Source organism: Ovis aries, chromosome 1 (genome assembly GCF_016772045.2).
Source record: "Ovis aries strain OAR_USU_Benz2616 breed Rambouillet chromosome 1, ARS-UI_Ramb_v3.0, whole genome shotgun sequence".
Taxonomy (NCBI): domain Eukaryota; kingdom Metazoa; phylum Chordata; class Mammalia; order Artiodactyla; family Bovidae; genus Ovis; species Ovis aries.
In genome coordinates this window covers 36,367,542-36,395,454 of record NC_056054.1, presented here as the reverse complement: position 1 = coordinate 36,395,454, position 27,913 = coordinate 36,367,542, and the positions used below count along the sequence as shown (strand labels likewise).

General features: G+C 42.2%; 1 protein-coding gene across 16 annotated transcripts in view; it reads right to left on the bottom strand.

The window, feature by feature from the left end:
* NFIA (nuclear factor I A) overlaps nt 1–27,913 on the bottom strand; it is a 402,938-nt gene that overhangs the window by 325,910 nt on the left and 49,115 nt on the right. Inside the window, exon 2 of one of the 16 annotated variants that reach the window (XR_009599377.1) lies at nt 1–27,913. This exon is cut by the window's left edge and continues 19,980 nt beyond it; it is cut by the window's right edge and continues 38,046 nt beyond it. The exons of the other annotated variants lie outside the window; for them this stretch is intronic. The gene's annotated coding sequence lies outside the window, so the exon portion shown is untranslated. 16 annotated transcript variants of the gene reach the window in all.

Below are 27,913 nucleotides of genomic sequence, written 5' to 3'. Positions count from 1 at the left end.
ACTGTAACAACAAAAGATCACATTATAACTTTGTAACTACAAGGACTCTTAAACACTTACAGACCTAGCAGGCAGGTTAAAGCAGGCTGCTGATACAGGATAATACAACAGGGAATGGTGGGGATTATGGCAAATTAGAAACACCAGATTTCACCTAAAGGCATTCGGATTCAAATGTTTGAAAACTGGGCTGGCACCATTCAACTCACAGAACACTGATTTACCAGCCCCGAACTCAATGCACCCATTTCACTGATCAGAAAACTTGTTTTCAGAGAAGTCAAGCAACTTGCCTAAATTCACTGCTTGAATCTACTCCCCACCCTGACCAACTGTGTCAGGACTGGAAGGGAAGTTTCCTGATTCCCATCCTTCAAGGCAGTTACTGAACAAACCCAGCTCATCCAGCTAGGCTCTCTGATAAACGGGCTAGAAAGACCAAGGGCTTTAAGATCACCCTGGCCTCACTCTCCTAGAGGAGGAGACAGACCAGGAAACAAACGTGACAATATAGAACAAACAGGACAACGACGCTCTGTTCTCATCAACTGCAAATGAGAATACAGGGAAGGGGTACTTTAGCTACTTCGGATGGTGCCGTACTCAAGTTTTAAAGAGCTCGATCTTTGCAGATACAGACTACTGTGGCATGAGGTTCCTGGGCTTTATTATTTACATCTTTAAAGAAACATACTCCACAAAACTGAGCGGGAAAAAAAGGTCTCAAATCATGATACTCATGGAAAGTCTTAGCCCAAGAAAACTTTAATGGTCTAGTTATAAATCTTCCAAAATGAGAATTTCTAATAGAAATACTGACAGACCTTTAATTATGGCAGCACTATGGGGCTTTGTATAAGAAAGCCCACATATTTTCAGTTTAGGTGGTTATTTATAGGATGCCTTGCAAAGGATTTTATTTACAAGTACCTGCCCGAATCAATGAAGTAAAGTTTTACACAGGAAAGGAAGTGCAAAGTACACTGTTTGAAAAAGCAGGGATTTACCTCCTGGGGTTCAGGAGGCCCAGGGACCAGGGGCTTCAGGCAGTGAATGATGATTTGACTCCTCCAGTTTGTATAAAAGGTTGAAGTTCAGTCTGGCGCAGTGCAGCATTCCACAAGACCTGCTGCCTCTTTGAGCAGGCGATTAATCTCATGATCGATAGACCATATGATTAGGCACTAATAGCTGATAGGAGGAGAGAATAAACAACCATAAATTTGCTTTGTACCGAGTAATCCAAGTGTAAGCAGGGTCATTTAATGGCCACATTGGGTCATGTTACCTGAGGGGCCATATGAAATAAAAATGGAAGAAGATCCTTACACTTTGTAAGATCTTCTATTGTTATCTCAGGGGACTGACCAGGGTGGGGGCTCTGAGCAACACCTTATCAGTTTTGTACTCCTGGTGACAGATGCGAAGGTTTCCATGTGCTGAGCGTGAAGGGCTGATTACAGAAAGAATAATGGAAAAGTCCCATTGCTGAAATAACTCCTCCCCAGCACCATCGCCAACCCTCCCCGGTATAACGTGAGTGGCCCTGGGTGGTCTGTCTCGTAACTCCGTGAAACAGCAGAGAGAACAAACTAAAGAAAGGCAACGCTCAGGACCCAGAGCGGGCCCGTCTGTGACTCTCAGTCGAGACGCTCGCTGGACTGTTTAACGTCGTCTCTGCATGCAGATCACTGCTCCGAGTTCCAGGGTTGTTTCTCAGGGTGTCATGAACTTCCAGTACTGGGAATGGTTACGAGACATAAAAGCAGGGATCCACAAGGTCATAAATCTCACTCTTTCTTTTCTCCTTTTCCCTGGCTTCTTCCCTTTCTAAGACCCTGACCTCCTCCATCGGCCCCGTGAAAGAAAGAAATCAATCACCCCGAGCCGAAAATGAAAACCCGAATCTTCACTATGCCCTGGAAGGTTTTTCCTTGTCTGTGCCAGAATTCACGAAATTTTGCAAAATGTCAATTCCCTCTTATGGAAGTCCTTCTCTCTACCCTACCCTGAGCCCTGGGAAGCAAAAAGCCCCAAAGTTCTTTCTTGTCAATGACTAGGCAGAAGGAAGGAAGACACTTTGTTAGCCTAAAAGGAAGATGCCAGAGAAAGTAATTGTTGGGACAAAAAAGAACATCAACTGGTTTTCCACTGCGTTCTCAGTCCCACAGCAAACTACACAAGTCTTTTCTTTGAAAACTATCTGGGAAACAAACCCCTCCAATCACCCTCTCCACTTGTGAATTGTTCCTCCTAGCCCCCATTCTTTTCAACTCCTCCTCCCGGGACCTACTAATATGGCCTTTGTTAATTTCCAAGCCTTTAGGGAACAACTGTTCACAACCCTTCCTTCCAGTCTAATTGTTCAATACCACTGATAGCTCTTGAGCCCACAGAAGAGTATTCGATTGGCTCTTCGAGAAGAAAGCAGGCGCTTCAGACACCCTGGGGTTTGTTGGGGGAATTGCTGTTGTTGTTGTTCCTAGGAAGCTGGGAAATTCATGCCCCATTCAAAGACAAGCATTATCAATACCCCGAAGACCAGTGGCATAAGCAGTTGCTATAGCCCAACCAGATGAGAATTTTTAAAATTTATCCTGAAGATCCCTTCTTGGCTTTAGGTTTATTCAAAGTGTTTCCACTCACAGAATTTCTCAGCTGGAAGACTTTGGGGCCAGATACTCTGGATCATAGAAGGATTCCTCAAAATGTTAAAATCACAAAGGACACTCCAACATACAGCCATTTCTCTGCTGATACTTTGTGGAACAACAACACCAGCCCAGCTGGGACCACCCATGCCAACTCCTGGTCAGGAAGAAGCACCTGCCTGGAAAGGAGACACGCGAGAGGGCAGGGATAATTGTCTGCTTGGCTCCCAGGGAGGAGATGAAGGGCACAGCATGAGGGGGACCCCGCAGAGGGCACCGAGCTGATCCCAGGGAGCACAGGTCAGCGCTCATGCCCTGACGCCCCCAGTCCCCTCACATCCATATTTTTCAAGTTCTTCCTTAGCAACTGGTACCAATGTTTAGCCATCTCTAAAACACCCAGAATACAAGGAAGACACTGTCAGTTCCCTTCTTAAACCAAACTGAATTCTCCTCGGAGGGAAGAAAAAAAAGAAAATCTCCATCACACACACACACAGAATATGTAAATCTAACCCAGCTGTCCCACCTTGATCCTGTGTGTGTGTGTGTGTGTGTGTGTGTGTGTGTGTGCGTGCCTGTGTGCGCGCACGCTCAGTCATGTCCAACTCTTTGTGACCCCATGGACTATAGCCCACCAGGCTCCTCTGTCCATGGGATTCTCCAGGCAAGAATAATGGAGTGGGTTGCCATTTCCTCCTCGAGGGGAATCTTCCTGACCCAGGGATTGAATCCACATCTCTGGCGTCTCCTGCATCGGCAGGCGGATTCTTTACTACTGGGCCATCTGGGAAGCCCTAACCTTGTCACCACTGAAACTCTGGAGGGCCTGTAGCCAACCTGGTTTACAGCAGTAACAGTAGTCTTAATAGCTACTATTTACTGAAAAACCAAACACAGTCTGGGACACTTACAAAATCATTTCTACTTGTCAAACAGCCCTGTAGAGTTAATATGGTTCCCCACCGGGACTTTATAAAACAGAAAAAATAGAGATGAAGAAACTCAGAGAGGTTAAACAACTTGCTGAAAGTCACACAGCCGGTCAGCAGCAGACCCAAGATGTGAATCACATCTATTTGTCACGAAAGCTGATTAGTTTCCCAGGAGATTATGCTGTTTTCCACACTGGCTTAAGAATATAAGAATGAGATTGCTCTATAGCTCTCAGGAATTAGCTGGTACCAGTACCAACAGCTGGCCCTTCTGGTTTACATTTTCCTAAGCATGAAAGCAATACAGCCTTAACACATTCCCATGGATACCAGAGTCTCATATCGCTAAGGCAATCAGAAACAAGATGAGTCAGTCTTAGCAAAAACATTAAGTATAGGCTGAGTTAGGACTATGTGCACAAAAAGAAGCAGAATGGAGACTCTAAAGATTTTCTTTTTTAAATCTTAACATAAAGCCCAAAGAAAGAAAAAAATAACTTGATTTATTTATTCTTCCACCCTCAGCTAACGTTGAATGAGCATCTACTATGCACTAAACTTTCCTAGATTTCATTAGAAAGGGAATGCTTCAGCTTCTCAACTTCTTTTTGCCAACTGAGACCCTTCAGTACAGGTAATTCATCAACCATTCTCCTTCATCGTCCATTCTATCCTGATGCTCTGTAGACACAATAGAGCCTGCTGCTAACTTGACGACTTCTGTTCTGGCATCCTAGTCACGTTTTAGCCATTCTGAAATGAAAAGCACCAATAAAGTAGAGTTTGGGAGATATAATCCAAATGATTCCAGCCCCTGCCAATGCTTCACACTCTACTGAAAAGAAGGCCCAGACACAGATCTCACCAGTTCCACTAGTCAGCAGCTTCCTGTTGGTATCCAAAGGTTCACAGAGGTATGAAAAATGAAGCAGGCCTTCTTCACTCAGATACCAGCAGGGACGCCTCCTAAGTCTTCTAGAAGGCGCTAAATCATAAAGCTTCAGCAGGAATTCATCAGACTAAGGGGCTAGGGAGGGTGTAGTCAGAGGCAGAGGGAATGAATGGCACAGAGTTCCAAAGGCAAGAAAGAATGTGAGCTATTTAGCAAGCTGCAAATAGCGTACTATGGCCAGAAGGCGGGAGGGGGTAAGAGGGCTAGAGGTAAGCCGAGGCCAGTATTTCTAAGGGGCCTTGCCTCGGTGACCACTGCTTCATTCTCCTATTCATGTCACAGATGCTGCTGAGTGGCTTCTATGTAGCAGGCATGACGCTAGACCCTGGAGATACCGAGGTGGGTTAGCGAAGCTTCAGGATGCCTGTCACCACCACTCAAGAATGAGCTGCACCTGATGCAGCAGGCTAGTGTTCACCGTGCGATGCAAACTGGAAGCACAAGAAAACACCCCGAGCTTTTCCTAATCCACCTACTAAATTAAACCATCCACACCTGCAGGGGAAGGACACCTTTGCACTGCTTTACAATGAACATTAGCCAAGCCCCCTAGGATAATGCTGGACTTTTGCCCACTCATCAATATTAATTGCAGCATATATAGATCCAACCCTGTGTTCTCCCATTTCTCCAATTTCAGCCCTCACACCAAGGTACATTCTTAATCCAGCTGAAATTTCAGGGCACACACTTCAGTGCAGCTGGGACCATAAAAATTCACATGGTATCATTAAGCACCACTAGGTGGAAAAAAAAATGAAAATTACATCTTTCCAGAAAGCCCAAGGTCCACTTACAAAGAGAAAAAAAAAATCAGCCTGGATAATGTAAAAGAAGGCAAAATGATTTTCCAACCACAACCATATAGGACTCAAAGATTTTTCTACACAGAAAGATACTCCTTTTGAAAACTGACATAAAATATCTCTGTCACCAGAAATCTGACTCCACGAAGCTAATCCTAAAGGTGACCAGGCCACAGTTCTTTGCTGACTGAGACAAATCTTAGAACTTTAAGATTCACTCAGTCTTTCTCCATTATTTATATCATTATTTCCAAATATTCAGAATCTACCTTGTTTCTGGATATTTGGAAATATGGATTTAAGGATTCCCAGGTAGTGCCAGTGGTAAAGAATTCGCCTGCCAATGCAGGAGACACAAGAGATGTCGGTTCAATCCCTGGGTTGGGAAGATGCCCTGGAGGAGGAAATGGCAACAACCTACTCCAGTATTCTTGCCTAGAAAATGTCACGGTCAGAGGAGCCAGGCAGGATACAGTCCATGAGGCTGGAAAGAGTTGGACACAATTGAGTGACTGAGCATGCACGTGCGTGGTAACACAGGATTACATTCATCTGCAAAGAAGCGCCCCCGAGACCCATGAACTCAGGACTCAGGAGTCCTAACGACGTGACATACAGGTGAGACATGCCACAGAATGTCAGTCCGTCCAGAGCCCAGGCTGCCCACACTCTATCTTCCAACTTCTAGTGAGGAGCTTGTTAAATGGAATTAAGTAACACATACTGAAAACAATTTTTTTTAATGTATGAGAGTGGAGAACCTCCAATCATTTTTAAAAGAGAAACTTTTAACAAACAAATATCTTCCGTGTGTCCAGCACACACAATACCTTCCTGTAAAGAGCACACCATTTAGGGGAAGGAGAGAGGATGGGGGGGGGGGCAGTGGGCTGCAGGTAAACCCACACAGTTACAACAGGAAGATGTGGTCCCGCAGTCACTTACACACTGGGTGTCAGGGAATCACAAATGAAGAGCATCAGATAAGCCCAGGAAGGTTTCCTGGGGGAGGGGCTTTTGAGTTGAGTCCTAAGGAGGTTTTCAGGTAGTAAAGCAAGTATAATCCACCCTGCCAGGTTAGCAACATTTGCATTTTAGAGTATGCGCTGTTGGATTGGGTTTCATAGAACAGAAGAGTCAACTCAACAAAACTGACTTGTTTGCCAATGAACCCAGGGACTCTGGACTCCCTGATAGGGTGTGGATGGCTCAATGACCGCCCCCTACCAATCTGCACCTTTAAATGGTTACATTCTAATTCCAGATCCTGTGACTGTGGCAAAAGGTGATACAGTTTAGGATCTGGAAGTAGAGAGGATATCCTGCATCATCCAGGAAGACCCAATGATGTAATCACAAGGTTCCTTACAGGAGAGAGGCAGGACGACAAAGACCTGGGAGAAAGAGGCAGAAACTGGAGTGATGCAGAAATGAGCCAAAGATACCAAACCAGCCTCTAGAAGCTGGAAGAGGCGAGGAAGGGCCTCCCCTGGAACCTCCTGGATGGGCCTCCCCTGGAACCTCCTGGATGGGCCTCCCCTGGAACCTCCTGGATGGGTCTCCCCAGAACCGCCTGGATGGGTCTCCCCTGGAACCACCTGGATGGACCAGCCCTGCTGACCCCAGACTGGTTTTCAGACTCCCCAGCTCCAAGATTGTAAGAACACAAATCTGTGTTGTTTTAAACCGTTAGGTTGTGATCATTTGCGACAGCAGGAATAGGAAACAAGAACAGGGCTTGCAGTAACAGGAAGAAGAGATGAACTCAATCAGCACTGACTTTACACCACAAATCCAAGCACCCTGATGGGCCAGAGAAACAATGACAGTAACCGTAACGCCACACACAAAACGGGAGCAAAACACTACAAGTGGCTCAACGTGCTGACATAACTCAAAGTGAGCAGTCATCAAATGTCCAGGGAATTCATATCCAAGTGTCCCTGCTGTGGCCAGCCCACCCCAAGGCTCAGACTCTGCACAAAACTCACTGCTCCAGAGGCACCTACCCACGCTCCCTTACGTGAAAAAGTAACTGGAGGGCAGGGATTTCGTTCTGTTTCTTCACCACTCTATCCCCAGCACTAGAACAATGCTTGGCACATAGTAGGCATTCAGTAACATTTAGTGAACTAATGAAAGCCTGGAGATAAAAGATAATCTATTTGTGAATAACAAGCAAGTCTCTGGTGGATAATGTTTCTATTGCAAGGTTATCTGATTGGCCAGACTCTGCAGATTTTGAGAAAACATCCTCCTAATTGCACTTCTGGTTTTAGCCATATAGTGTAACATGTAATAAAAAGGGCAAAACAAAAATTCGGAAAGTCAGTGAAACCAGGTTATGTGGCAATGCATTAGCTCCGTGTTCCCACCATGCTTGAGGGAAGCGTTAATTTCCTTGAGGGTTTTTCTCCTTGGCTTAGTGCTGAAATGGCACAAAACAGGCAGAGGTTTGATTCTCTTAGATTTACTATTAATGCCATCAGCATTTCAAGAATAAAATATCTACAAGCAGAAATGGCAGCCCCTTAATTAAATGAACTTTTATAGGCATGTGAAATATCTCAAAGTTAAGGGCCAGAGGAGCAGGCAACGTGACACACACCAAAGAGGATTAAGTAACAGCAGCAGCAAAACAGGGGCTTCCCTGGTAGCTCAGCTGGTAAAGGACCTGCCTGCAGTTCAGGAGAGCCCAGTTTGATTCCTGGGTTGGGAAGATCCGCTGGAGAAGAGATAAGCTACCTACTTTGTTCTTGGGCTTCCCTGGTGACTCAGACGGTAAAGAATCCACCAGCAATACAGGAGACCTGGGTTCAATCCCTAGGTTGGGAAGATCCCCTGGAGGAGGGTATAGCAACCCATTCCAGTATTCTTGCCCGGAGAATCCCCCTGGACAGAGGAGCCTGGTGGGCTGCAGTCCATGAGGTAGCAAAGAGCTGGACATGACTGAGCAACTAAGCAGAGCACAGCACAGCAGCTAAACAGAGGTAAGCAACACGCATTTCCAAAAGAACCTTGTATGGCAGGTATGCTCTGATGCTGGTTCTTATTATTATGGTTTCTTCCACTAAAGACGGACAAAGGGTAGGAATTAAACAGCTGCAGGCCTTGGGCTAGTGGCTAACACAAAGGGAAAAATAAACATCCATCTACTTTCTCAAAGAACATTTCCTGAGCACCTATCCTGTGCCAAGCCAAGTGCTAGATCCTAGAGACAGAAAAACATTCTGATTAGTTCTCAGGCATGTTCTCTGTTATCAAGCAGCTGTGCCAAGGGCAGGTCCATTACCATAACCCTCACTGTCACAGTGAGAAAACTAAGGCTTAGCAGTATCATGAGTTCATGGGGCCAGTGCTTGGCAAAGAAATAATCTGAATCCAGACACATGTGATTCCAGGGCTCAAATTTTTGTCGACAAATGTCCCAGTGCCACTGCCCACCAAAAGCCCATCACAGAATGGATGAGTTCAGGCCTCAGCACACAGACACAGACACACATACTAACTGGGAAATTTCTAAAGACAGAAGTTTTCCACAGGGTTGCTTGTCACAGGAACACAAAAATGTTGTTTTAAGCCTTCTAGAACAATGGTTTGCTTAAAAACAAATTACTGGGCCTTAACTCACAAGTTTGTGATTCAATGGGTCTAGAATTCAGATCAAGGATATGAATCTCTGGGACTTCTCTGGCGATCCAATGGTTAAGACTGTGCCTCCACTGCAGGGGGCATGAGTTCGATACCTAGTTGGGGAACAAAGGTCCTGCATGCCACATGTTGTGGCCAAAAAAAAATTTTTTTAAGATATGAAGTTCTAATAAGTCTGTATGTGAGGCTGACGCTGCTGCTTTGGGGACCACAGGTTGAGAACCACTGATGTATAAATCTGCAAATGTGATCTCTAAAGCCAAGAATTCTGTCTTTTTTGTTCTCTGCACCTAAAAGAATACATGGCACATGTTTGCTGTTCAGAAAATAATTACTGAATAAATAAATCTGCTGTGTACTTGAAAAAGAGATAACCAACTTTATTAAAACAGTGTGTAAACTAAGCATTAACAGGTTCTGACTGGGGCCTGGGAAATCTCATGAGGAAGGGTGTGAGCACTTTCATGAATGCTGTAACAAAGCCTCTGGCCACTCAGAGGTGTCCATGCACGGGTCCTGTTATCTCAACCTTGCTCAATCATGGTGATACAGCATATTGAACAGAACAGGGAATCAGTGCTAATTCTACACTTAGTAAGGATAAATTCTACACAGCTAATTCTAGACTGCTCAATGTCCTGTGGCACATCGCCAACTTACCAAAGCTTAGTTTCCCCTTCTATACAGTGGGTTCTTGGGAAGATCAGAAATAACATACACAAAGGGCAGGAATCCTTCAATGGTAGCTATGATCAACGTGATCACAAACACACCTCTGTCAGAGCCATCACAAAAATCTTGATCTTCAGTAAACAGTCGTTCACCCAGCAATATTTGACAACTATTTACTAAGCATGCCATTCACTCTGTGGGGAGGGCTTGATTCTCTGATGCCACATTAAGTAATAGGTTAAAAATCCCCTCTCCTAGGTTTCTTGCCACCCCAAAGGGTTTGCTCTAAAAACCCCAAGAGCAAAGGCCCAGAAGTGCACTCTGTGAAGAGCTCAGAGGGCAAGAATCAACAAGAGCCGTGTCAAGAGAAGAAGCCAGGTGTTCCTCCTCCCTCTGGAGGCATGAAGAGGGTTGAGTCAACAAGCCTACTTGCTCCTGGGCCAAGCAGCCACCACAGGAGCGGTTCTCGGGGCAGGTGCGAGTGGATCAGGGAGACAAGCTGCACTGTCCGGGAGCTGCATCTGGGAGGGTCTCTCCCGGGCACTGTCTCAGGTTTTTGGCACCCACGCAGACATCTTCTACATGCCAAAGAGCCTCTCGGTGTCAGCCTCCACACCTGAAGCACGAAAGCCAAGACAGAATGCCCCTCCCTCCAAGAAACACTTGGTGCAAGTTAGCATGTTTGTACTGCATTATGCTGTTAAGGAAACTAAAATCACAAGTAAGGAACCAGAGAGCAGAAAGTAACCTTTACAATTTCCTACTTCTGTGTTCATTCATAATGTAAAAGACTTAGAAAGGTACCCATTTGGACTCTTGGGAACAGGAAAATCCCAAAACCATAGTTTACTATTTTCAAAGGAGTTTCAATATGGGCAGAAATCAAGAATACCGTTCTTCAGGCTAAGTTTATATCCTGAAATATGCTTCTTGTAAGAAATAATTTTAAAATGTGGAATCTAAAATTAAGCAAAAATAACATACAGTATGTTCAGCTTTGAAATTTGCCGGGACTCAGCCAAGTTTACCATAAACAGAAGGCAGAATTGTCTATTTTTAACTTTACAGCCCTTGGGTGATTAAAATTTTGAGCCATAATAAACAACTTTTTTCTTCTTTGCAACATAATTTCTCATTTGAAATTGCAGTCTTTTTAGTTGTTTAGGAGATATGGATTGAGCACTTCATGTTTTTAAATTCTTTCTTAAACGGAAATTTCTTACAGAGACTAAATGCGTGCATTAGCATGCCAAAAGCACAGATTAAAAAAAAGAAGAAGAAAAGGAAAAGAACCTCACCAAGGCCCCAAAACTAAACTGCTTTCTCCTCTTCTGCACTAACCATTGAACAAGTAGCACCTTCAGCCAGGTGCCTTTTGGGAGAACAGAGTAACTGATCCCACCATTCTGCCTATATAAATGGAATCGCTACAAACACCTCACGATAACCCAACAGATTATCTGGCAAATTGGGTATATGTGTAGATCTATTATGTCAGCAGAAAGTGTATCTCCCCACCAGGAAAGACAGCTGCATATGCAATAAGCCAATAGCCTTTGACACATCAGTTAATTACATCAGTTAGCTACCATCTCCTGTGCATGATCCCAGTGTTAATGAAACTATTTTGGTGTAGATGTGTAACAGGTCAAGACAAGCAGACCAGGAAACAGAAGGGATTTTGGGTCACACAGAATGTCAGTGTGATGAGTCACACAGAATTTAACCTTGGCCCCCAAAAAGGATATAGAATTTTTCCCTCTGCTGCAAGTAGCTAATATTCTTTTCCTCTGGCATCTCAAAACCCTCTAGAAATTACCCAGTTTAACAGTACTGCCTCCCTATCAAGAGCCATTAACAAGTGAGTTACTGGAGATAAACTGAACCTGGGAACCACGGGAGCTGACTTTGTAAGCAACGCTTTTTGTTTGTTTGTTTGTTTTCCCCTGAGGGAAAGGATGAGTGAAAAGATGATGCTCGATTTCTGGTTCAGATGACAGGGTGAGGAATGGTGACAGACACTCATTTTGAAACGCAGGAAGATTAGCAGATTTGCTGGGAAAATGGGTCAAGCAGCGCAAGACATTAACCCAGGTTTTTGTCTCTGTTTTCTTCACACATAGTGTGTATATGAGAAGCTCCAGTGTGCTAAGTGTGGTACGTCGTTTCAGTCCTGTCCGACTCTCTGCAACCCCATAGACTGTAGCCTGCCAGGCTCCTCTGTCCATGGGATTCTCCAGGCAAGAATACAGGAGTGGGTTGCCAAGCCCTCCTCCAAGGGCTCCTTCCACCCCAGGAACTGAACCCGTTATCTCTCAGGTCTCCTGTACTGGTAGGCAGGTTCTTTACCAGCAGTGTTACCTGGAAAGCCTATATGAGAGGCTCCAGAGAAAGACCGAAACTCCTACGCCTGTCTTCTAGGGCAACAGAGAATACTCCACAGGACATTTAAATATTGAAGCTTATTCTTAAGGTAACTCTAAATAATCTCTTCTCCAGACTTTAACACCATGTTTTCCTCCCCTCCCCTCCTATGATATGATTTCCTGACCCATTAGCATCCAGGTTTCCATTTTGTTGGCATTCCTCTTAAACATTTTGGGCCCAAAACTGGGCAAAAAATTACAGCTGTGGTCAAACCGCAGCCCAACACGGCATCAGCTTTGGAAATCGCACTGTCACATGGCTGGCCCCTGTTAATCTTGTGGTCAGCTTACACTCTGAGACTGTTTTCACATGGACTCCTGTCAAATCAGGTTTCCTCCTTTGTATAAGGAAACTTATTCTAAATTCAGGATGCCCCATTCCCAGCCTGTCTATATTTAACAGAAACTGAGGATCTGCATCCTATTTTCATTTCATTCTGATCAATTCTGTTTCCAGCGCTGCCAGGATGCCCAGAGGTATAAACTATTAAAATGAGCTTTCCCTTGCGTGCATGCTCAGTAGCTCAGTCGTGTCCAACTCTGTGCGACCCCATGGATTGTAGCCCACAAGGCTCCTCTGTCCATGGGATTTCCTAGGCAAGAATACTGGTGTGAGCTGCCATTTCCTTTGCCAGGGGGTCTTCCCAACCCAAGGATCAAAGCAGCATCTCTTGCACGTCCTGCATTGGCAGGTGGATTCCTTACCAGTGAGCCACCTGGGAAGCCAGGCTTTCCCAAGCTACCTTCCAAAAAACAGTCCGAAAATGTTCTTATCCCTTTTATCACTGGATTCTCCCTACCCCAGGTTATTTTATAAATTGCATTTTTCCCTACAGAAAATATATAAAGCCATAGGGGTGGTGGAGGCACCTGCAAATTAAGAACAAAATAATCTGTCATTAGCCTTGGAACAGTGCAGGTCAACTATAAATGATTTTTTATTCTGGAGAACAAAATTTGTATTTTTATAATGTAAATTTAGATACTGTACACTGGTCTTCTTCCACCGACCCCACCCCCACCCCCAAAAGAAACCCCCAAACAAATACAAGCCAGATATTTACCAACATCCGGGAGGCCAGTAAATAATTTAAGTCTTTTCTGTAGCCAGTAGTAAGGAATGTTGATTGGGTTTACTTAGCTATCAGCATGTAACAGACTGTGTAGCCTTCAGGGCAGAGGTACAGAAAAGTGTAAAGGAGGGAGCTATGTTTAAAAAAAAAAAAAAAAAAAAAAAAAGTACCCTGGCCAATTTTCAGTACTTATCTCAGCCTTGCAGCCCCACTGCCTGGCTGTTGTAGGGTCGTATAAGGACCTGAAGCTTAGGGAGTAAGTGGTCTCCAGGCTTCTACCTCTCTGACTATTTCTACCACCATTTATCGGTTATCATCCAGTTTGGTCCCACCTAACATCTGGATTTTCACCAGGTTCTGGACGTGCTGGGAAAGTACTCTTCTACTGGGTTCTCAGAACATCCTGCATTTTCAAACCATTAGCAGACAGCAACATTTTCTTTGTATAAATCCCTAAGTAAGAGGTAAACAATTTTATACCTCTAAGGAAGATGGCAGAAGTAGAAATATACTTAACCTGATGCTTATCAACTTAGAAATTAGAATGAACTTAATAGTTAAGCTTATTACATAGTCTTTTAAAGAAGAATGGAATACATCTGTTTGGGGTAATTTAGATGTAGTTGTGCCTGAAGGCAAGCGGAAAGACAAGATCACTTCCCAGTAACCGGCTGAGTTCATTAACAATGCCACCAGAGCAGGCACCAATGACTCAGAACTGAAACCAAGAAAGAATATTATGAAATCTGAAGTTAGGGAATAGCTGATTCCTATTAGCTACCAGCGGAGAAGGCAATGACAACCCACTCTAGTACTCTTGCCTGGAAAATCCCATGGACGGAGGAGCCTGGTGGGCTGCAGTCCATGGGGTCGCTAGGAGTGGGACACGACTGATCGACTTCACTTTCACTTTTCAGTTTCATGCATTGAAGAAGGCAATGGCAACCCACTCCCATGTTCTTGCCTGGAGAATCCCAGGAATGGGGGAGCCTGGTGGGCTGCCGTCTCTGGGGTCGCACAGAGTCGGACACGACTGAAGCAACTTAGCAGCAGCAGCAGCATTAGCTACCAAATCCCAGACTAGCTTTCAAGGAAATACCCTAATTTCTCTCCTTATTTTCTGGTCTATAAAGGAGATACCCAGGAATCTCTTAGGAGAAAGAAGATCTATCTGAATAGCAGCATTCACAATTAAGAGTCAACTGCAGGCTCCACAATCTGCAGAACCCACTGGTCCCACAAAGCCTTCTCAAGAACCCCCCAACCTGACCAATATCCAAAGACACTTGTGACTCTTGACAACAGGTCAGGCTCAGGGCCAGCCTCTGTAAACTGTTTTTTTTTCATGTCTTCCTCAGAGTAACTAAATGAGTTCAAAATTATTTCTCTTTTACAGATTAGGAAACCGAGACTCTGAGAGTTTAAAATGACTAATCCTTTATTAGAAAGTGAGAGGCGGCGTTTGACCACAGATCAGTCTGACCACAAAGACTCTTCCCACCTCCAAGGGAGTAAGGGTAAAGGTCAGGGTATTTTTTAAATAATTTTTGTTTTACTAAAAATTGAGAAAAGGATGGCCTTATACTCTTTCATTCTTGAGGGGAAACGTTGACATAATCAATTTTTCTTTTTTGTGGCCATAATCTTCATTGCATTTAATTCTCCTTCTTCAACCGGAAAAAAAGAGAAAACCAGCTAATAAAGTAAGAACATTTAATTTTTACATGCTAATTAATGCATAAGCAACATCTATCACAACTAGAATAGATGTCAGGCCTTCCATATATCTTCCCCTAAACCAGCAGGGGGATCATCGTTGACTGACAAAACACTGCTGACATTTAGGCTTAAAACTGGGGACAACCAAAACACCCAGGATGAAGGTAGATACATCTGAGTGCCCTGTCTGCACCCGAGGAACCACCAGGGCAGCTTTAGAAAATACTCATGCCAGATCCCATCCCAGGCATGCTAAAAGGGCAGCCAAGACTGAGAACCACAGTCCCAAAGCAATGGAACCGAGGGTTAAACACAACACAAAATAAGTGCATTGAGAAGGATGAAAAAAAGAGAATGTAATGCAGTAAGTTATACGACAAATCTGGTTTCAAAAGTGATATACATGTCTGCACTAGTTTTCCATCCAATGAAACACACTCTGAGCTGAGTCAACCCTGAGTTCCACCATGGTAACACACAGCTCACTCACTCTTTCTGAATCTCTTTTTCCTTGTCCATAAAATTAGGTCAATAATACCTACCTTGCAGAGCTGTCTTCAATATTAGATGAGATAACAAGGTATACAAGACACTTAGCACCTTAGTAGGTGTTTCAACTTTCCAAAGTGTCTCTCCATTTGGTTACTCAAGGCTTCAAATAATTCACTTGCTACGTTTGAGTCACCATTCTTTCCAAAATCTATGAGCCTCTGTCGTCTAGCATGCAGGACCCTTATAGTGATCTTGATCCACAAGACTATGTTGAATATTTACATTCATAATCCAGTTTTCACATATCTACGGGATAAGTCACTTGAAGCTACCCTTAGCTAAGCGGAAGTTTCTTTTAAATGTGGGCACCTATTTTTGAGCACCTATTATGTGCCAGGCATTGTGCCAAGCATTCTGTATGTTTAATCTAACTGAATTTCAACTAATTCTTATAAGGACTTCCCTGGTGGCTCAGACGGTTAAGCATCTGTCTACAATGCGGGAGACCCAGGTTCAATCCCTGGGTCGGGAAGATCCCCTGGAGAAGGAAATGGCAATCCACCCCAGTACCATTGCCTGGAAAATCCCATGGACAGAGGAGCCCGGTAGGCTACATGTAGTCCATGGGGTCGCAAAGAGTCGGACACGACTGAGCGACTTCACTTCACTTCAATTCTTATGAAGCCTCACCAGGAAAAGAATTATTTCACTCATTTTATAGGAGACGAAATTGAATCTCACAGAGGTGAAGTAACTTGGACACACACACGTGCACAAAGCAAATGGAGACACTCTCTACAACTTGAACTCAGGTCTCTCAAAAACTCCAAAGTCAGACCATAACTGCATCCCCCAGTGTATAAAATATTTCATATTTAAAGTATACATGTATGTATACTTAATGTATGTATTCATAAAATACCTTGTGGATATGTGTGCACATGCCAACCTTTAAGAGATTTAAGTACAAACTGCATTTCTGCACTTCGAACAGCATCATAAAATTAATTTCTAAATCAATATTGAAATTCATCTAGTTTCTATGTTTAGCGATTGGTGTTAATTTACTTCTCGTAAAGTGTTAGAAAGGGTCTAGAGCCCCTCCCCCTGGCCCTTTTATACTATTCAAGCTTTTTATTAGCCCTAATGTTGATTGCCTTCCCAGGGCATCTACTGGTTTGCGTATAATTTGTCTAATTAAATTTAAAGAAGAGATGTTTCAGGGAGCACCGTTTCATCATTTCCTCTCATACTCCATGCTGTGGACTTTAATGAGGACCTAAACCCCATCTTAACTCACCCTTAGTTTCAGCACAGATGAGCTGTGCTTGTTAAGACAGTCTTCAGTTGTCAGGAAAAATAGCTTTATTAAGGTCATGGAATGTGGAGAGTTTGATTAAAGCTAATCAAGGAAGAAAGCCAGGCGGCAGCACAGTGAATCAAGCCTCAGTACAACATGTTTAACATAACTTAACCTAGCCTATCTGTTAAAAGCAGACATAAATAAGATCAGGTTTCCAAAAAGAATGCATGGACAAATGCAGGCATATTACACGCTGTAATATATCTCCTGAGTTTAAGTTGAACAACTCTTTCAATAAGTAGCATATATTTTAAGCCACATGGATGCAAGTGACAGTGGAGGGTTTTCAATAGCCCCTGTCGTTTAAAAGAGTGGCTGGGGGTTGGGGAGGGGGGATGGAGATTACTTACATTCTTTCAGATTTAAAATGTGTGATCTATGGATATGTTTGGCCAGTGATGGTACGTTCAATATCACTCATTAATCTGAAAGTAAGGCTTCCAGCTCAGTAAACCTAAATGACTGTTATTAGCACAGGTAATGCAAAGCAAGGTACTCAACCTTTACAATATTTTGGAAGGTTTTTCTAAGCGGGCTTATATGATTGTCTTCGTTTTATGAAAATTGAATAGTTGGGTAACAGGAAGAAATAGTAGGAATATGGAAATCTGAAGACCTAGGGCTATAGTCCTAACTCTAAAGTAAATTTGGTCGCATGACCTTCCAAAAGATGACTGGCCTGGGCCATGTGGGCCTCAGTTCTTCGAAGACAGAAATGAGAGTAGCTGGGACTAGACGGTCTTTTAAAATCTGAAACTCTGATGACGCTAAAGTTCCATGATGCTGTTGAAGTCTATCGCAGTCTTCACACCTTCTTCCAAATTTAAGGTAATATGTTAATCTGAATGGCCACCCTACACTGTTACCCAATATTGAAAATTAAGAATCCTAATTCAAAAAGTAACTGCAGAGAATAAATGAAGTCTTGAAGAGTTTTGAAAATGAGACACAACTATCCTGATGTTGATCTCTTTCCTCTTTGTTAATACCATCCTACTTATTTTGACTTCCTATCATTTTCCCTTCCAGGTGTGCCGCCTCAGGACATATTATTTTTAACACACACACAAACTTTAAAAACAAACTCTACAGCTAATTCCATGATACTCATTATTTAGGCAGACCCCACGCTAAATTCACAATTATCAATCTAGTATTAACAACTAGTAAATATTTTAGGTTGGTCATCAGAGAATTTTGAGGTAGTTATCTAAGCTACTCTACATCCTATGTTATATCTTGCAAAGCTGAAACAGGTAAGAAATTTCATGAGATATGTGCACTCAAGATTTTAGAGTTCCACAGAGTAAAACGGATGTCAGAAAACAGCAGACCTTGCTTTCCACTCTAGCCTGACTCACCACCTTTTTCTGATTTACTGGAAGTAATGGAATACAGAGGCTTAAGAAGAAGAGAGGAGAGCTGTGCATAATGGGATTTAAATAATCTGATTTTACTAAGAAAAGAAATTGAGAAGCAAGAGATAAAGGATTTTCTGTACGTATACACACACACACACACACACACACACACACACACACATCTTTAAATCACTCTGTAGTTTCCAAAGCATTTTTATATCCTTTAGATATCATTTAATCATTATTTTTAAAAAAAGCAAACTTAAAGGCAAGGAGGGCAGCAACTATTATTTCCAATTTTTAAAAAATGGAGGAGCAAAGAGATTAAGTGATTCCATTAAGAAATTAAGCAACTTCACATCGTACTTTGTTAATGGCGGTGCTGGAGGCAGACTCCAGGTCTTTTGAATTATCTAATGTTATCCCACTATACGATGCTGCCTAGTTACATTCATTTCTTAAAACTCAACTCAAACTCATATTTACTGAGTGCCAGTTATGTGTCAAGCACTTTTCCAGATACTAGGGAAAAAAACAGTGAACAAGACCAATAATGTCCTCTCCCTCCTAAAACATTCCAGTGTACATATGCACATATTTACAGTATGTAAAGTTTAATATATAAGGCTTTTCATTCCCTTTTCTATACCAGCCCGTTTATGAGACTCATTAAAAATTAAGATCACATATAAATATTTATTATTTTTTTAAGAACTGCACTCATTAGGTCAGCACAGAACAAATAAACCTCAGCCACTCCCACATCCCTTCCTTCCTCATTCCTCCACACAGCTAGCCTTTTAAAACAATCTAAGTAAATAGCAAAGTAACGTCTATTCGAGTTACACGTTTGTTCACATGCTGGGAAGAAAAAAAAAAATGGCTATAAAAGTCTTTAGAAAAAGGAGAGGTTCAAAATTATGGAGAGGGATTTTTCTAAGGATCATTTTAGGCACAAACACAGGATCTTAAAGAAAGCACATGGATATCTTGTTTGGGAAAAGTTTGTTCTTTCTTCTTTTTAATCTACACAAAGCGCAGTCTTAAAAAGCCTTGGGGGGGGTGTCTGCTCCCCATCTCTAGTTCTGTTGCTGAATGAAAGATCGACAGGAAATTAACACAGAGGTAGCGAGTTTCTTGCCAAGAGTGAACTCTGAAACAAAAGGCTCACTATTGTGTAAGAAAATCTGACATCTATACCCTCAGCCATGTTCTAAACTTCAGTAATCCTTTAGTATGATCTATGATTTGTTGTAAGTTTTTAACACACACATCTAAAGTGCTGTATTCCTCTCATCTTCCAACTCCTACACGAGGAACAGAGTTGGTTCTTTGTTCTTCCCTTCTCTGCTTGTTTAATTGTCTTTTCAGCCAGCGACGGAGTGAGTCAATGGATTCAACTGGCCTCCTCCTCTTATGCGGGACAGGCCAAAAATACACTACCTTTGAGGTTTACAAGATTTCAACTGCTACGAAGTTGTCTGAGATGGTGGTATTGACCTCTGTTGTTTTGAGCTTATGTTACAGAAAATGCTCATTTCTTGACTCCACATGTAAGTGATATTACACAGTATTTGCTTTTCTGACTTACTTCACTCTGTATGACAATCTCTGGAGGGGAAGAAAGGGGCGGGATGAATCGGGAGGTTGATATTAACATATCTACACTACTACGTATAACACAGGTAACTGATGGGAGGAGAAGGGGACACAGAGGATGAGATGGCTGGATGGCATCACCGACTCGAAGGACATGAGTCTGAGTAAGCTCCGGGAGTTGGTGATGGACAGGGAAGCCTGGTGTGCTGCAGTCCACGGGGTCACAAGGAGTCAGACACGACTGAGCGACTGAACCGAGCTGACTGAGAACATAGTGCATAGCACAGGGATCTCTACTCAGTGCTCCGTGGTGACCTAAATGGAAGGAAACCTACAAAACAGTGCACATGTGTATATGTATAACTGATTCATTTTGCGGTACAGCAAGAAACTAACATGACATTGTTAAACCAACTATTTTAAAAAGGCTCATTTTTGACAAATTTGTCAACTTGACACTGTTGCTATTTCCCCATTTCTAAGAGCCTTTACAACATTAAAACCATGGAAAGGATACCAAACAGTCATGGTGGAAGCCACTAATTTAAGAATTTAAAATCAAACCAAGTGTTATTCAGGTAGATCCAATACGCATGAGCCGTGTGTGAGATGCAGTTAAAAGGTGAGGTTCTTTCAGTAATCGTACTGGACTGCCTTATTTGACATTCAGTGCTAATCCCTCAGACAACCTTTCAGACGGATCTTCTTGATTTTTGGCTATGTTTCCAAAATGACATAACCAAAGCTGGTCATATCTTTACCGCTATTCCTGAAAAGCAAACTAAGTTCACTTCGCTTCTATCGATAGACTTACCAATAGTTAGTTGCTTCCAAACAAACGTATAAAATTGTGACCTACCGACATGAAATTGTGTTCCTCTGCTGTTGAAATAGGTGCCAGTAAAGCCAGAAGTAAGAACAAGCCACCAATGTATCAGCTGTAGAAGTTTTCTGGGCACATTCCAAAAGTCTACATCTGCTTGGCAACAACTCAGAAAAGAGCTACAGTTACTCCTTCTCCAGTAACATAGCTTTCCCAGGCTTCAATGTATGAAAAACAGCTTGCTCCCTATCAGAAAAAAATCCAACTAGATTTGTGAAAATCACATACTCACTACTCCGCCCCATCAACTTAAAAGTCATTGCCATACATGGGACCAAAATCATCAATGACATAGTTATCACATTGTCCTGTTCGTGTGGTCTAAAAGTCCAAGTGGGAATCTCTTTTTTTCCCCCTTTTCTTTTTGCAACATAAACACTTAAGCATTTAGTGATAAAATATTAAAAGCATGAGGCTCCAGACCCAGTGAGTACAAGTTGCTGATATAGCACCAGGCACCGAGGAAAGGTGTCAAGTATGTTAAAATATGGCTCTAGCTTAGACATTAGGGGCCCTATTCTTCCCCTAATATGCTTGCCTTGTTCCTACTGTCCACAGTTAAATGTGCACATCAGCACTAAAATGCATCCCCTTAAAATCTAGGGAAGAAATTCAACACATCGATGTCAACGAACAAAGTAATTGTCAAATTTGTTCACCACAAACAACAGATCTAGACACTGTTTTTAATTATAACATTAATTGATCTTTTGTCACCACTAATTAGAGCGATAACATCACATTTAGTTACTTTACTAGCAGGAGTTGAATTTGAGTTGCTGGAAAATGCATCAGCGGGGAAGAGAGTGAAGTGGGCAGAAAAAGGAGAATTTGTTGGAGGTGGGGGTGGTGGTGGTGCAGGGAGTCATATTACTTTCTTAAAAGAAATGTTTATCACTGTTGAAAGCATTTTCATATTTTAATTAATTTTGTTTCTCCTGAAGACTTCATTTGGTTTGTTTGCAATTAAGGTTCATACTGCTATTACAAAAAATGTTCCCTCGTTGTTGGGAAATTACAGACAAGGAAGGCTAGGCTGATGACTGGAAAAGCTACCTTTGTACTTTGAAATAGAAAAGTTGTATGAACCTGTCATAGCTCTAGTCTGTGAGAAATGTAAGGGACTTTAATGGGTATTTTAGTAGAACCACTTAAAATTAAGTGATGAATTGGAATGGGAAAAGTTATTCCAATAAAAGCAAACAAATTAACTCACCTGACCTTGGTCCACATAAAAGATTCATTTTCTTAATGGAAACAAACTCTTTGAGTCTAGCTCAGGTTTAACCACTGAAGTGTATGTGGAACCTAAATTAAGCTATAGAAATGTACGCCTCCAGAAACTCAGGTGTACAAGCACAAGTAGGTAAAGAGTTCCAATAGCTGAGAGATATGCCACTGGCATGGTCTAGCATGACCCACTTCTACAATGATTACCACATGAGTCAGAAACCTGTTAAGACCCAATTAACAAAAATGTTATGCATCACTGATGCGTGCTTTGTCCAGAGCTTAATTCCACTGTTTTCCTAGGTAAATTCTGTCTTTCTAGCCATTAACTTTCTCTTCCCTTGGGTACAAGAAGCAACTTCTTCCATTTTGTTTAAAAAGGTTACAGAAGATCTGAAAGTTACAGGGCAATGAGTATGCCTGTTTATCCCTCGCTCTAAGAGAGCGAGGTAACATATGTCTTCATCATACACTTGGCATCTGTGATGTCTTAAAAATCAGGAACCTTTCTTATTTCACTAGCAGTCTGAAGTATAACTTAATGCAGCCTGAGCAAGTTGGTCTTTCCTCTTCTTCCTACCTCAACAAGAACTTTGTTTTAATGCAGAGTAGAAGTAATTACTGAGCAGTCATTCTGGGAGCATCAGAAAAGTTAGAGTCTAGGCTGTATGCCTGAAACAAAACACTGACTTTTTAGAGAAGAGTCAACGATGGTTCATAACACTGTAAGAACCATTACCCTGGGTCAGTTCCCTTGTCTACCAAGCCAGGATTCTAATTCTTGTGGGATCCCCCCGCTGAAGAGACAGTTTGTAAGAAGGGATAGCTGGGCTCTGAACGTCTCTCAACACTCTTAGCTTTATTAGATGTCTTTCACATACTCAGTATCTAAACTTCCCCTGAAAAGTGGCCCTAATGTGAAATACCATAAAGAACTCAAGACTTCAGATGAGAAATGTGACTGTTGTCTTTCTGTGGGTATATTTTACTTGTACAGGAACTTAAAACCAAATTGTGTGGATGCTTGCTCTGACTCCACTAGATGAAGGTGAAAGTTAAAGTGTTAGTCACTCAGTCATGTCCAACTCTTTGCAACCCCACAGACCCACCAGGTTCCTCTGTCCATGGAATTCTCCAGGCAAGAACACTGGAGTAGGTAGCCATTCCCTTCTCCAGAGGACCTTCTCAGCCCAGGGATCGAAACCAGGTCTCCTGCATTGCAGGCAGGTTCTTTACTTTCTGAGCCGCCAGGGAAGCCCTAGACAATGGTAGGTAGACATAAACTACTCCTGGGGCAAACTGGGCTTCCCAGGTAGCTCAATGGTAAAGAATCTGCCTCCCAATGCAGGAGACGCAAAAGACGTGTGTTCAATCCCTGGGTTGGGGAGATGCCCTGGAATAGGAAATGGCGAACCATTCCAGTATTCTCATCTGGGAAATTCCATGGACAGAGGAGCCTGGTGGGCTACAGTCCATGAGGTCGCAAAGAGTTGGACAGGAACTGAGCAGAGCACAACAGCTGGGACAACGAGGCTACTTACATAGTCCAGAAACGACCTTTACCTAATCTTATACGTTCAACAGTTAGATTTAAAAAAGAAAAGAAGCATGGGGCAGGTAGGCAGCACTGTTTGAAACGAGTACTACTGTTTTGAGTGTGCAACCCTAGGAAAGCCACTTTATCCTCAGGACCTGAGTTTCCTTATCTATAAATAGTAGGGGATTGTATTAACTAACTTCTCTGAAATCTAGATATTGAAAACTCTCTTTCTACATATGTAAAATTATCAGCATCCGTTTCATGCGGGCCAATGCCCATTTTAAACAGCAACATATGAGGGGGTTATGCTCATCAACACTTTCACTTCAGCTACATATTTTTTATTTCACACATAATAAAGCTCCTCATTTGTAACTGGGCTCTTCTCATCCCTGCAGATCACAACTCATTATGGCCCATTATTCTTCCTCTTCATTATTTATTAAATTAATTAGGTGCTCAGTACAACTACATTTTTAACTCATTCACCCAAAATAAAGGCACATGAAATAAGGTTGACTAAACAACCCAACTAAGACAATACATAACAGGCAGTTTCATCTCAGTCATTCCATTCAGTTCAGAAATCTTCAGAGTTTAAAATTTGCCAGACATTGGGCTTCGTGCACGGGAGTCAAGGCCTTGCTAAGACCCTTGCCCTGAAGGAGCTTCCAGGTTACTAAGGATGCCAACAGCTACTCAACAGCAGCTAGGAGTCAGGTGTAGACAGGATATTCTTCAATATCCCACCTGTTTTCAAGGTTTCTGCAGAGTAAAGGGCAAGGTTTTGCTGAAGAGTACTTAGGCTTATAATTAAAAACAAAGAAAAATGGAAAATAAATACAAACTCCAAAAGATTTATATTTTTTACCTTTTAAAGGACACTTAAAAAAAAAGGCTCACTTCCTACCAAAACATTACAGTCTCTTTTCCATTTTTAAGGGCATAATTATTCTTTTTCAATGTCCAGGAGTACCAAGACAAGACAAAAAGCATGGCAAACTTTAATTTTAGCCAGGCATCTTATGAGACTTTTTCCCATGTCTGTCAGCAAAGTAAATGGTCTGGATGATGGTTTTATGAATTTACAGTCTCTTGGGAAGCCCTCCCCAAAGAGGTTAGTTAATTCAACCTTGAGGAAGTTCTCTGTTCTGAGTAGTTCTTAACTTTTCAAGATATTGGGATCATTTAAAATCTTGACAATTGTTACCAACTTTCTTCTCAGAAAACTTCATAGGCAGCATACAATTTCAGGAACTAATACACAGACCACAAGTTAACCGAGCCTGTTCATCCTGGTCATTATTTGTATTAATGACCTGCATGATGGCATATTAACAACTGATTGGTCAATCAGACACAGCGGAATGAAACTAAGACGTCTGCGAACATTCATCTTTGAGTCTAGATCCCTAGGGCTCAAAAAGAGCTCCATATGTTGGACGGTACAGTGCAGTCAGCAAGAGGACGTGTGTGTGTGTGTGTGTGTGTGTGTGTGTGTGTGTGCGCATGTGTGTGTTCATTAAAAAAAAAAATCAACTACATACAAGATGGCAGAGACCATCTGGGCAGCAGTGGTTGTTAACATACCTGAATGAGGAAAAAAATTCCATCAACTCTGTGATGTTCCTGAGGTGAAATGGAGACCAAGGAGAGATGTTAATGAGAAGCAGATTTCAACTAAATAAAAGAAAGCATTTTCAAACAACGTGCATTAAGACGAAGAGGCTGCCCTGTGAATAAGGGAGCTCTTCTTCTACCTGGGGAGGGGCAGGTTTGTGTAGTGCCGGAAGACAGAACTAGGTTCTAATTTCAGTTTCACCTTAAGCTAGACACGTGAGCTCAGGCAAGTCGCCTTACGTTTACACAACTTACGTTTAGTTTCCTCATCTGTAAACCGGAATTTATAAAACCTACACAAAGTCAACTGAGACAGTGAGAAAGTATCAACTACACTCTCTTGCAGATACTGGGTTTTTAACATGAGTGCCTGAAACCTTCCTCCCCACTACTCCTCTCTCTCTCGCTTTTCTCTGGAAGTATTTAAGCAGAGGCTCTTGGGGCATCAGACAGGAGTTTCTTACAAAGCAAGGCCATTAGACATGATGGCCTCTAATATCCTTTTAAGTTAGGGTTTGGTTAGCAAAACTGTTCTTAGGTGATATCTCTTCTACTTCCTTGAGCAGCCACCTGAAAATCAGAATGAATGCTCCTATTTTTCTTCTTAGGTATTATATGCTTGCTGGCTCATTCCACTTTATTTCAAAGATTTTTCCATAAGCTCTTAAATGCTTCCATATGACACCATATTCTGCAGGTAACCTGAGTTCATACCATTCCCCAAACACAAGTCCCCATAAAACATTCCAGGATCTCTTTGTGTGCTCTGAATAGAATTTGTTAGGCTGCCAAATCATTCGGTCTTCTCCAGATAGCCTTGTCGTCCCTAACTTGGGTTATCAAATTCTTTTATCAGCATATTTTAATCAAAGCCTTTCAAAACAGTCTGAGGGTTAGGAAACACCATAAGGTCTAAATGAAAAAGGCAAGAGGGTAAAAGAGAACTACCAAGGGGGACAGAAGCAAAGGGTTATTCTGACTTTGCTTTAGGATACAACCACAGCGAAAGCTACTGTCATCTTAGGAGAGGAAAAAAAAAAAATGCCAGCTCAAATGTCACATGTGAATACATTACTGGCCGTTCATAAACAACAACAAAAAAGGAGGTATTCTAGTTTTCTTCCTAACCCATGACTTTACACAAGATCTTTCATTAGTGTAGTTTAAAAGGAGGAAATCTCTTTTGTCAAGATATCATCATCCACCACTCAAAAAAAAAATGCAAAAATCAAATAATTTTTCAGGAGGAAGAAAAGTCCCAGGCTCCACGCCTTCTAAGGCAGCAGAGATTCACTCCTCTCTTGGTGAGAAGCAGAAATGGTGGGCGCTATCCAGAGTCACAGCTGCTTTGGAAGCCGCGGGGCTCTGCTGTCATTTCAGAAGCCTCGCTGCACACACACACATCTGAATACAGCCACCTGGATTCCCTCCTCCCATGGAGGGAGGCCAGGTTACAGCAGGTCCACCCGCACGGCTCTCTGCAAGGAAGGAGGAAGGCCCACCCTCCACGCAAGACACTTTGTCAAAAGGGGTGATAACTAAAAAGAGAGAGAGAAAAATAAAAAACAAAAAACCGGCTGCCTCCTCCCATCCAGCCCCAATATTATAACTAAAGAAAAATCACCGTTTCTTTCATTATTCCTCTCTTCCAACCGTGACAATCAACACTCTTCAGCAAGTAACTCATCAGTGGAAAGCTATTCAAAGAATTTTACATTGATAACGCTACACACGGGGAACTGGAGAGAACTTTGTTGATAATTTGTTCTGAACCTCTCACCATTCAGATACCTGGAATGTCTGCTCCTCGCCTGGTCAAAATAGAAAAGCCCTGTGAAGGATTCGTAATACACATCTCCTTGTGTGTTCTGGACAGAATAAATCTCCCCTTCCTCCCATTTATACAACACTCACTCCATTGTTCGGTTGTAAGATCTGTCTCCACTGCAAGACCTAAGGTCTCTTGAGTAAGACCCATGCTTATTCCTCTATGGATCCATAATGCCTCGCAGAATGGCTGGCTCAGAGAAAATTCTCACAGTTGCCCCAATAAATGGTTGCTGAATTAACTGGATCAAAGGACACTGAAGGTCAAGAAGCTAAAATGACTGGCCAAGGGTCACACAGCCAGAACAAGAAGCAAATCCCCCAGTGGGGCTCTGTCTCCTCTTCCAAAAAGTGATGGGAACAGCTTAGGATTTTATTGTCTCTCGAAGCCCAACCGTCCTTCTTTCAACACTGAAGCAACTCTTCTTCCAGTAAGGCACTCAGATTCAAGAAAAAGGAATCTGTTTTGCCTAGTATTAAATAATTTGATAAAAAGCTGGTAAAACAGAAAAGGTTTTGCACATGCAAATCTGCCCTTGCACCCAATTTCAATTCTCTTATTTTCCTGATCTATATTCCTGCTCTCCAGATGGACCATCAGCTTTATACCAATGCCAGCAACAGCTTGCGTATTGTTTGTTTAAAACAAAGATGATGGATTAAATATCATATGCAATGTGAGGAAAGAGGTTAAGGCTAATATTCCTGTTCTGAAATATATCATAAACCCAGTCCATGTAGCGTTTTTCCCCAGTGGACTCGTATAAATAAAAATTTAATTTTATTTTTCAGATCCATAAGAGGAAGCATGCATTCATCTAGAATATGGAGCCTTTCCATCGCTCCAGATTTATTCTTGTTCTAAGGCATCATTACCCTCCAAATTATACAGACTTATGTCATTTCATTGAAACACTCATTCAGCCATCACATGCCCAGATCCAACAGTAACACTTTTGTTGTAAAATTATGCCAAAATGAGCAAACTTGAAATTCTTTCACCTATATTTGAGTACTCTGCAAAATGTCTTTAATCATCTCAAATAAATTCCAACCAAAAAAAAAAAATCTACAGTTCCAATGCAAAATATATAAATCAAAGAAATCACAGTA